The sequence below is a fragment of the Crocodylus porosus genome, unplaced genomic scaffold (assembly GCF_001723895.1).
Source record: "Crocodylus porosus isolate Cpor-Errol unplaced genomic scaffold, CroPor_comp1, whole genome shotgun sequence".
NCBI lineage: Eukaryota > Metazoa > Chordata > Crocodylia > Crocodylidae > Crocodylus > Crocodylus porosus.
Window position 1 is genome coordinate 17,657,725 of NW_017728925.1, and position 10,283 is coordinate 17,668,007.

The 10,283-nt window shown below is 42.6% G+C and overlaps 1 long non-coding RNA gene across 1 annotated transcript; it reads left to right on the forward strand.

Moving 5' to 3' along the window:
- Nucleotides 1-714: 714 nt before the first annotated feature.
- On the forward strand, nt 715-6,487 carry LOC109314061. The gene is made up of 2 exons (XR_002102211.1): nt 715-4,999; nt 6,035-6,487. It is a non-coding gene; the product is annotated as an uncharacterized LOC109314061 (long non-coding RNA).
- Nucleotides 6,488-10,283: the final 3,796 nt, after the last annotated feature.

A 10,283-nucleotide genomic window follows, 5' to 3' on the forward strand; every position in this document is an offset into this window, starting at 1 on the left:
CGCTCTCACGTACGCCCTTTCCGTACCTGAGGGAGCCTTTTGTACGCCATCTCCGTGGCCTCCGTGCGGCCTTCCCGCGACTCCTGGAGCCGGGGCCTTGAAGAGCAGCCGCACGGGTACGGGTCCCGCCGGGTGCGAGGGCTGGGGCTGGGTATCTTACAGGGAAAGGGTCCCAGGGCAGGCCTGTGGCACCCCGGGGGGGTGGCCTTACAGCCTTTTTTTAATTGAAAAGGATAAAAGGTAATATTCTCAGATCCCCCCATTTCCAGGCCTGGTTACCTGGGATGCCAACCCCAAACCTCATACAGTGCTGCCAGCCCACACGGTAAGTGTCGTGTGCTGCAGATGGAGGGATGGTCACGCGTGGTGGCAAGCACGGCCCATGGGCTTGTCCGTGTGGTAAGCCAAGGTTGCGCCGGACAACTGGGCAAACCTGTCCAGCATCCGAACTGTGCTGGGTTGAAGCCACACTCCTGGGTACAGCGCGACGGACGTGACGCCCTCGCCTTGATTTCTCCACTCCTCCGAAAAATCCTGCCTGGGCCTGTGCACCAAAGGTGTCGCGCAAGCACCATGATCTGGGACAATTGATGGTGGACGCAGGTACAAATCCAAGCCAAAATAACAAACAGGCATAGGTCGTGGTAAAAATAGGGGCAACCCTTGTAAAAGCATTGTTCCTGCTCCTAAAATGAACGCGATCAAATACAGTGATCGATCAAGTCATCAACCTGTGAAAAGGTTGTATGTAGGTCTATCATTGACGCGATGAAAAATATCGCAATGAGATTTATCAGTTATATCAATAGTAAGGGGTATTTGTCTCTAATTGCTTCAGCATTATAAGCAAAACCTGCAAGATGGTTTACTAAATATTAATCCGTTTGCTGGAGAAGCTGTATTAATTTTTCTGTGCTTGAGAAATGTCAGTTTCTGTAAGAAGAGTGATCGATACTTTCTTCTTATGTCATTGTATAAAGGACCTTCTAAAACGTTATGGATAGTATCTTCCAAAACTCCTAGACAAGCTGGAGACCAGCTGGACAAAGCGCTGTCACGGGAGCACCTGGAACTAAATCAGAAGCTGCCATACGAACACAGTCAAATCTAATGGGTCAGTGTTGCCTTGGGGGGATGGGAAATAAGGGTGTACCCGTTTTAGTTTCCACTTCTAAACTGAATTGGAAAGAAGAATGAGACTCAGACACGTTCCTGGAAACTTCTGCTTTCAAAGAAGATAAATGTGTGTGTGTTGGGGCGGGGGGAACCATAAGTTAACTTCTAAGTATACCAATGTGGCCTGTTTCTGTCTCCTGGATGGTTAGATCCTCAGGGTCAGGACGGTCTATTTTTAAGTATTTCATAGGTTTTATATGGTGATGATCACATCGTTGGAATCTAACCAATTATACATAAAAGCAGCGCACAAATCTATGGTGGTCATGCAGACAGAGAGGACCAGTGAAATACTTCTGGGAGATTTTGGTTGCTTACACAGATGTTTATTAAGGCAACAAATGCAGAATTATTCTGTAAAAATGTACGTGCCCGAAATTTACAGCAGTACAAGAAGATTTTTTGCTACGTGGTTCTTAGAAGTAAACAAACTCAAACATTGTTTGGGAGAAGTCCTTGGAAAAAGCCAAATATCGCAAATAAGACATAGCTGAATGTGTTCAGTGACCCTAACACATTGATGAACACATTCAATGATGATTTAAAAATAGGGTTCCAAAGTAGCAATTTTATTTAAAAAAAAATTAAATGCGTTTCTTCTGTTTCATTGGAATTGACTGTCTTCTGGTGAATACATTGAGAGGAACAGGAGGAAGTTAGGACCAGAATGACAGCGAGAGCCAGAAGATCCAAGAATGTAAATAGGGGGCGGAAGGTGGCTTGTAAAAATCAGAAAAATTTGGGAATGTTAGACAAATAATTAGGAAGTAGTATTAGCCTGTGTGTAGTGTTTCATAATATTTGAGTCCTATATAGACATTAACTTATTCTTGTGGTACTCCTGTAAAGTAGATAAAGATTACCATCCGTGTTTTACAGTTGTGGAAATAGGAATAAAAAGGAGACCTTGGAAGGAGTTCACTTTTAGCTAAGATGGGCACTCAGGATTTTCTGGCTCCTGGCTTTGTGCTCCGATAATGCTCTTTTAAACGAGATTGGAGAAATAAAAAGTTTGGTACATTTGGCAGCGGGGCGAGAGACCCTATAAGTCCTTAACAATGCAAATATCCAAACAAGATTGGTTTCTCTTCATTTTTCTTCAGCTGAACAAAGAACCAGTCACTATCTAGTAGGGGAAAAAAATTGTCTGTCTAGAAACGATACATACAACTTTGTTGAGAGTCTGCAGTTTTTGTGATTTTGCTTATTTCATTAGTGTAACAGAATGCATCAGAAAGACTAGCTATGCTCAAATCCTACGCGCATCTTAATGTATCTATTTGGAAGTTAGTGTGACTGTTCACACGAGCAAGACAATCTGTGGGGTTCAGTGCAAGGAGCTGGTTTTAGTAGTGCGATACAGAAAAATTATTCTATATATTGCATGTACTTAATATATTGCAATATTAAGTAAAAGGTAGAGACAAGGCAGCAGCTGGTGTATGTGACCAATATGTGAAAGCAATTTTCATGAGGACAAGATAACAACAAAAAAGGAGAGGTGGATGAAAAGAGGTTTTATAAAGAATTGTCGATTGTCACTGATTTTATGTTTGGAGGTGATGAACCAGACAGTGAAATTTGCAGTGAGGCAGCCCTAAGGGATCGTGTACTTCAATGATACACCAACAACTACAAATACTACAGTGAAGACTAAATAGCTATTAGCTGTAATAAAAGGGGGGGCAAATAGTGTGCAAGGATGAATTGTAACCCATCAAATATCAAGTTCTCGGCATTGTGTACAGACAATTGGGAATGTTCAAACAGAGCTTGGGGAAAGAGGCATTTTTTTTCCTTTTTCTAGCTAAAAAAGAAAAACCTTATTTATTAAACTGATCCATTGTCTGGTGACCCAGTTCTTCACAGATTCTAAATTGTGCCTTCAGACACATGAACACATTTCCTACTAGAGTTAATGGGGTTTATCCGTATGTATCTGCAGGCACAGTCTTGTCCAGAATTTGGATTAAAGTGCTAGAAGTAAAATTGCGGACAGGGACCCTTTCAGAAAAATTATAAAGCATGTAAGCACTGCCAGGTCATTCACGAAGACCGGAAAATAGTAGAAAGTCAAAGGACAGGAAAAGGAGCTTTCGGCTTGTCATCTTCTTAAATCCAGGCTCTAATTTAAAAAAAAATACTGAAGCATGCTAATAGTGTCACTGCAATTAATGTAACTTCACTGGGACTACCTGTGTGTTTAGTTGGCAGTCTGATTAAGTAACTTCCTTAATGGGGGTCTGCATTTAGATGATAAGCCTGAGTGCTGCTACACAAATACAAAGCACTTTGAAGGAAATGTCAAAGTATGTAGTTTCGGTCATTAAAAGTTGATAGGAGGGACACAATCTAGAAAACAGTGTCTGAAACAGCTTTTCTAGGTTTTGATTTTTTTAAGTTATAGTACAGCAAAATTAGTTTATAGGAAAAAACGTCACCAGGTAAGGAGAGGGGAGGAAGAAAGCAAGTGCAGATGGAAAGAGAAAAATGTGGAAAGTACATGAGTCAGATGTCATCTGATTTACATAGGAAAAAAAACCCCATAGGGAGCAGGATGTGAAAAAGTCAATAACTGTAAGTTTTGAAATAAAGGATTATAATATAAGCAGTCAGAACAGGAAAGTAGGTGGGCAGTGGATGAAAGCTGCACCCAGAAAGGGAGAATATAAAAAAACAACAACCTGAGAACAGTCACCCCACAGAGCAGTAGAAATGAAAGGAACTAAAATACAACTGCAAGACTATTTAAATAAAAAGAGAAATATTTGACCATTTGTCATTGCTACTGATGGGGAGAGAGAGAGCAGCTGGGATTTGGCAAAAAGATTGGGCCTGAGCTCTGTATCAGTGGTTGTATCTTTTCTAGAGGGTGTGGAGAGGGGAGACCAGGAAAATGGGAAACAGGTGAAGAATGTTTTGAATTTCTCAGAGCTAAAATACTGCCCTGTTTAAATCCTCTCTCACAGTTAAAATACCACTCTGTTTAAATCCTTTCTTGTCTTTTATGAATGTTACTATCCACTGAATTGTGGGCCCGCTCATGGGTCTTACCTATGTCTTAGGCCAAATTCAGATCCACCCATGTATCCTCACATAAAACTCTTACGCTCTCACACCATCCAAGTGAAGGGTTGTTTGTTTGGGTTTTTTACTTGCTTATTTTTTAAGGCGACTTGTGACCAGTGTATTTTGTAGTGTGGATGTTAGAGCTTAGGCAGGGAGCTTCATTGCCATCTCACAGTGGTCTGGGCTTGTATGTCCCAGCCCTCCTACCTGCTTGCTTCCCATTTGCCTTCTCTGCATCAGAGGGTAGTTTGCTGGTCAGCTTTAACCCTTTGTGTCATTCTGAGTGTGCTCCATTTTCATTCAGCCTAGAGCTGCTAGCTGGATGACCTATCGTGTGACTGCAGCAGGGGTCATGACTTTGGGAGAAGCATCCCAAATCTGCGCTGGTATGAAAGTATCTTGCAGAGGCTGGAGAGGCAGGGGCTTGGAGACCAAACAGACAACTGCCTAGGGCACCTTCTGCAAGGCAAAGGAGAGCACTCATACATCTGGCAGCACCCTGTGCACCTGCCTCTACTACAAGTGGCTTCTGGATGTTTGCCACCACCTTGCAGGCAGGACTCTCAGTCCTGCATGACGGACTGAGCTACAATAATAGACTGATAAAAGTCAAAAGAGACGGAGGGGATGGAATCACGAGAGCAGATCACAGTGCTGGAACAGGCCCCGGAGCAGGCAGCATGGGCCGTATTCCAGCAATCTCTTCAGGGCTGGACTGGAAAAGAAGCAACTCTACAGCCAATGGTGTGGCCAGGTAAGTAGGAGGGATTTTCAGGTCATTTTAATAATGCAGTTATTATGGAGGCTGTTACCTGCAGTGAAATGGCTTGAGCTGCCTTTGAAGGCAGACGTTAATGCCATCTTCTCTCCCCAGTCTCCTCCCCGTCACACACCTTTTCTTCCACTGCTGTGTGTGACCAAGAATAGGTTCTAACATGGGGGAACTTAAACATGTAAGTAGTGAGTCATTCTTACCACGTTTGCAGTGATTAGTGAAGAATTCTTTACAAGGTTAGCAAATATGAGTGCGTATTTCAGCATATGGTGAGCTCTTTCTAATGCTGGCAGGCTGATACAGAGTTATATCATTACTGGTATTAAAATGTTTTCCCAGACAGCCTGGATTCTAAGCCTCAGTGTCTGTATTAAGTGGGAAAAATCCCTAATATATGGCAGTACATAGCCTTCTGGTCCTGTTTGTTCATGACGTTATTCAGGTGGATGAGGACAAGTAGAAAAATAGTTCTGCTGTTAGCAAGACTCTTCCTAGTTCTGAATCCTGTTAATGTTACCTCACACTTTCTCCCACTCCTTCTTGGTTCTACTTGGCTACAGATTCTCATGTAGGAGAAATCGGTGACGCTCCTGGGCAACACTGACTTTCCAGCTGTCGCCCCTGTAGTTTACAAGACATCTCTATGCTTTGATACCCTGTGTACATAGATGGCCTCTCCAGCAGTAACAGTCTCTAAGGCCTCCCTAATCTGAAATTGTTTGAGTTAGGACTAATTGCATGAGCCCTTCCCTACCCCCTCCCCCAAACTAGGTATGAAAGTAGGTTGTTCGGTTTAAATATACAATGTTTACCATGAGATGTTATCAGCCTGTGAGCTGGCAACTTGCCTGGCAGAGGCTCTTAAACAGGCATGTATATAAAAGTAGAATAAAGGTACACTAAACCAATGATGTTATCAAGCTGTGGCATTAACATAATGCAGACTGTAAAATGAGGGATTTCTTTTTTCTTTCTGTGGGTGAAAAATAATGCGCTCTTTTATTTCTATGGCAGAACCTTCCAACTCCTGTGACAAGACAGCCTTGCAAGACTCTTGGTGAGAAATTTGGAACCGTTGAGGTAAAAGGATGATGTTCAGGGATGAGTTGCTGTGTGAAATGCATAGCAACTTTGGTCAGAACACCTGGACTGCCAGGACAGGAAGGATGATAAATGCTGAAAGGGAGGAGATGATTATCAAGTAGTATCTTGAGCACAACTAAGTTGGGGAGGGAGCAAAACCAAGAGCACTTTGAATAACTGCTCATCCTGATGGCCACCAGACTGCAGTGTTCAGTTCCAGCATTTATAGCCTCTCCTCCACACCATCATGTCCTGCAGCCATTGTGTACATTAGGGTTTGGGTGGACTGTGAATCACTCTATGAACTAGAATAGGCAGATCTTTCCCATGTATTCTGCCCTGTGCATCCCATACAGCTGGAAATAAAGACAGCCAGCGCATTTCTGCCAGGGAGAGTTAGTGTCTCTGTCTATGCAGGGTGCGGTTTAATGGTGGTATATGCAGCTGGGATGCCTGCAGTGGATTTCACAATGAGTTTGGGGTTTTTTATTTGTTAATAAATTGGTTTGGTCACAAAATATCTTGCCATGAAGTCTTTGGAAAAAGGAGGCAAAGTCAGGAAGTTGTAGCCAAAAGTCTCAATCAAACAGAGAAGTCTCTAAAGGCTTGTCTACACTGGGAGCCCATGAAAAGTTAAGGCAAGTTAGCTGAAAATGTAAATGCAATGCATGTATGTGAGAGTATGTTTAATACCCTAAAACCGTTAGGGTGCAGTATAGGGTCAATTCACACATAAATGAGAATTTCCACATAGGGTTTTAACACGTTAACTTACTGTATCAGTTTCACACCTTGTCATAACTCCCCTAAGTGACTCTAGGTAGACAAGGCCTTATAATTGCAAATTTGCAAATAAAGTGATATATGAATGGCAATAGTACACATATCACATTGCCCTTCTGCATCTCACCTTGTGATGCAAGAATAGTGATGCAGAAAGAATCCCTTGTGGTCCCAGTCCCAGTAATGACAGCTGCATTGTCTGGTTGCCTCACTGGACTAGCAGTTTCCCAAACCCACTCCAGGCAAAATCTCGACCTTATCCTTGCAGATGTCATGCAGGATGCAGCAGGGATCAATAATGCAGATGGCAATGTCCCCGTCAGCTTCCAAATGGTCTTCTCAGCCTATCAAACGTACACTGTACCATAGTCCTACGGTTGCTAAGTATGTAATAAAGTCTTCCTCTGCCAGGTGGTCTTATTACAAGTCATAGCGGTAAGTAGAATCCCTGGCCTAAAATAAGAATGGACCTACATCCCCCATCAATAAAGTGGTAAGGTCCCTGCATGTGTAAACAGATATTTGCCCAATCTTCTCTGCACATGTTGTTGTGTACCTTGCTACTAACCCCAAGTGAATTTTCATGAGCTGCCTTTGTGGTCAGCCTGCAGAACAGTGGAGTAGCTTCCTCTTTGGTTTACCTAGTCTTGTGCTCCCTGGTGCAGGATTCTATGAACACATGGGTGCAACCAATGGCCCCAGAACTGTTTGGGAAGCCCTGTTAAATGCAGCTGCTTTTCCAAGCGTAATAGTTGCATCTGCCCCCATGCACAGACCACAGTGTTAATTTCCTTGCACATTGCCATTAATACAGCACAATGAACTGGACAACAATGAATGGCTTAGGCACAGACCTGTAACATTTTTGGGTAGCCAGCTTTCAAATGGTAATGCCAACCCAAATTTGGACCAGTGATGTCCCTTATACCATGTGTCCTTTCAGTGAAGGCTAAGGTAAGTTATTTATACAACTTCATGGAGGCCTGTATTCTAAATTCTAGAGCCACTGCTGGTTGTTCCTGGTCTGCATGATGACATGATGGCTCCACTCTATATTATTTATTCTGCCCCAGAAGTATTGGTCTGCGTATGAGGAATCTGAAGTCATTGTAGCCCCATTTTGTCAAGTCAACATCCAGCATGAAAGAACTTTGAGACCTTTTGATGTCTTCAGAGGGTCAAACTCATGCTGATATTCCTTTCACAGTCTTCTACATCTTTTAACCATGTCCTGCTTAAGTAACAACTCACCCACAGGCAGAAATAGCTCATCTAGTGCTTCTGGAGGCACCATGAAGAATGGACAGAAGCAAGGAGTTTGCAGTGCTGCACATGCCTTGGTTATGTCAATGATCTAAGAACCATTCTGCACAGACAATTTGGATCATAACTTAATGCAGATCAATTCCTAGACTTGCTTGAGTTAGCAGATAGCTAAGTGTTGCTAGTTTGCCAAGAGACCTCAGATACAATCCCAGAAATGCTAGAACAGACCCCAGGTAACTGGAGCACCAGTGCTGACATCAGCATAAGGCATGAGTTATGTTTAGCTTGCTAGTGTAGGCTTTGCAGGCAAGTTTTGCAAGTCCAGTGCCTGAACCCAAGTTCACTTTGTACTGCTGTCTTGCCCAAGGACTCTTCTGTGATCAGGCTGTTTTGTTGGGTCATGTTTCCTAAAATGAGGACCCTTCCATTAAGATTCCTCAGCCAGTGAAACTTGAGTGATATTTATTCTGAGGGTCTATTCCCATCCTTATTTGTTATTCCCAAGAACCTGTGCTGGATGGACTGTCTTCCAAGCAGATACTTCTCCAAGTCTGAAGTGCAGCTCTTCTGCACATGGGAGTGCTGCTGCCCTTTTACCTGTGTTTTAAAAATGGCAAAATGAGGCACAGAAGTGGATTGGCTTGCCTTGAGTCACACAGCAATCTCTTAATGTAGTGGAATGTTCAGCTAATAATTGCAATTTTGCATTTGCTGTGAATGTAAACTAGGACTGTCATGTTAACGTCATGTTAGCTGTTTGTGATTAACTTGGATGGATGAGGCATCCTTTTCTGCATTGAAGATCAGATCCTCACCTGGTACAAGTGAAACCAGTAAGCATTAACCTCTTGTAAGTTAGATGTAGTATATAGAGGCAAACTTAGCATTTAGGAATGTGGTACTTCCTGCTTCTGAGAGCTAGCGTCAGGTCATGCTGTCTTGTTTTGCTCCATGAACTCAACTACAAGGCTTTTCTGGTGGGAAAATCAGTCGATGTGTTCTGTGGTCAGACCCTAGATTTGAGGGTCTGGGTGTTGGCAGCAAGAGAATGACGTCCTGGATCTCATTTTCCAAAGTTGTTTGAACACTCTGGACTTCAGGGCTTTGTACTATGACTGGTCCACTCAAGATTCTTGCTTTGGGGAGGGACAGTTAGATTAGGTGGTTTACACCTTATTATTTATAAAGCACTAAAAAGTTTGCAACTACGAGTGCTTTAGAGAACAAGCACAAAGCAAAAATATTTAAGTTACAAACTGTTCTTCTAAAAAAGCAATCTGGATTCAATATGGAAAATCTAAGATACCCTTAATTACAGCTGTGCTGCCAGGCTTGTCTCTGATATAACCCAATTTCATCCCACTCTGCCACCTGTTTGCCTCTGTCAAAAAGAAATGTGAGTTGCTGAGCACGTGGAGGAGAGAAGTGTCTTTGCTGAACAATTGGTTATTTGGATGCCTCATTTTTCAGGGCCTGTGTCCTGGGTTACTTTAATCATACAGATACATTTTTAAAGTTTGACTGTTTCATTGTGTATTGTCCTTATTTTTAGAAGTGAAGTATTTTGATAGGGGTGCATTGAGCACTGTAAACATGCTTATTAATGGGGATGCCTGCACCATTAAACCTTATTCCTTCAAAGCCTGAGATCAGAAGGATTCTCTGAACTACTGTTTAGTGTCTTTCTTCCCTAATCAACAAGCATGATTAGGGAAATGGGAGAGCTTGTTCACAAGTTACTGGTTTTATTAGCAGAGCTTTCTTGGGTGTGCCAAGCTGCCTCTTTCCTCTCTTTATACAAGTTTTGTCAGTCCTTGTTTTGTTTCTGCCAAGGGGATCTGCAGAATAACATGAAGCAGAGAGTTCAACTCTTCCAACTAAAAGAGCTAGAGAACTGAGGATATTATTAAACTATTAACCTTCAGTGAAAATTGGGTGGAAATGAGTAATAATAGCTAGGCCCTGACAGACCATCTGGGATCTCCAGATCCTTACCACATCTCCTTTCCAATCTGGGGAAACGGGGCATTGATGTACCATCTGTCCATTAATGTTTCCCTCTTCCTGTCAGTGGAAACTGGAAATTTGCTGTGTTGATATCACTCTGGGGGTATTTGAGGAGTGACTTGGG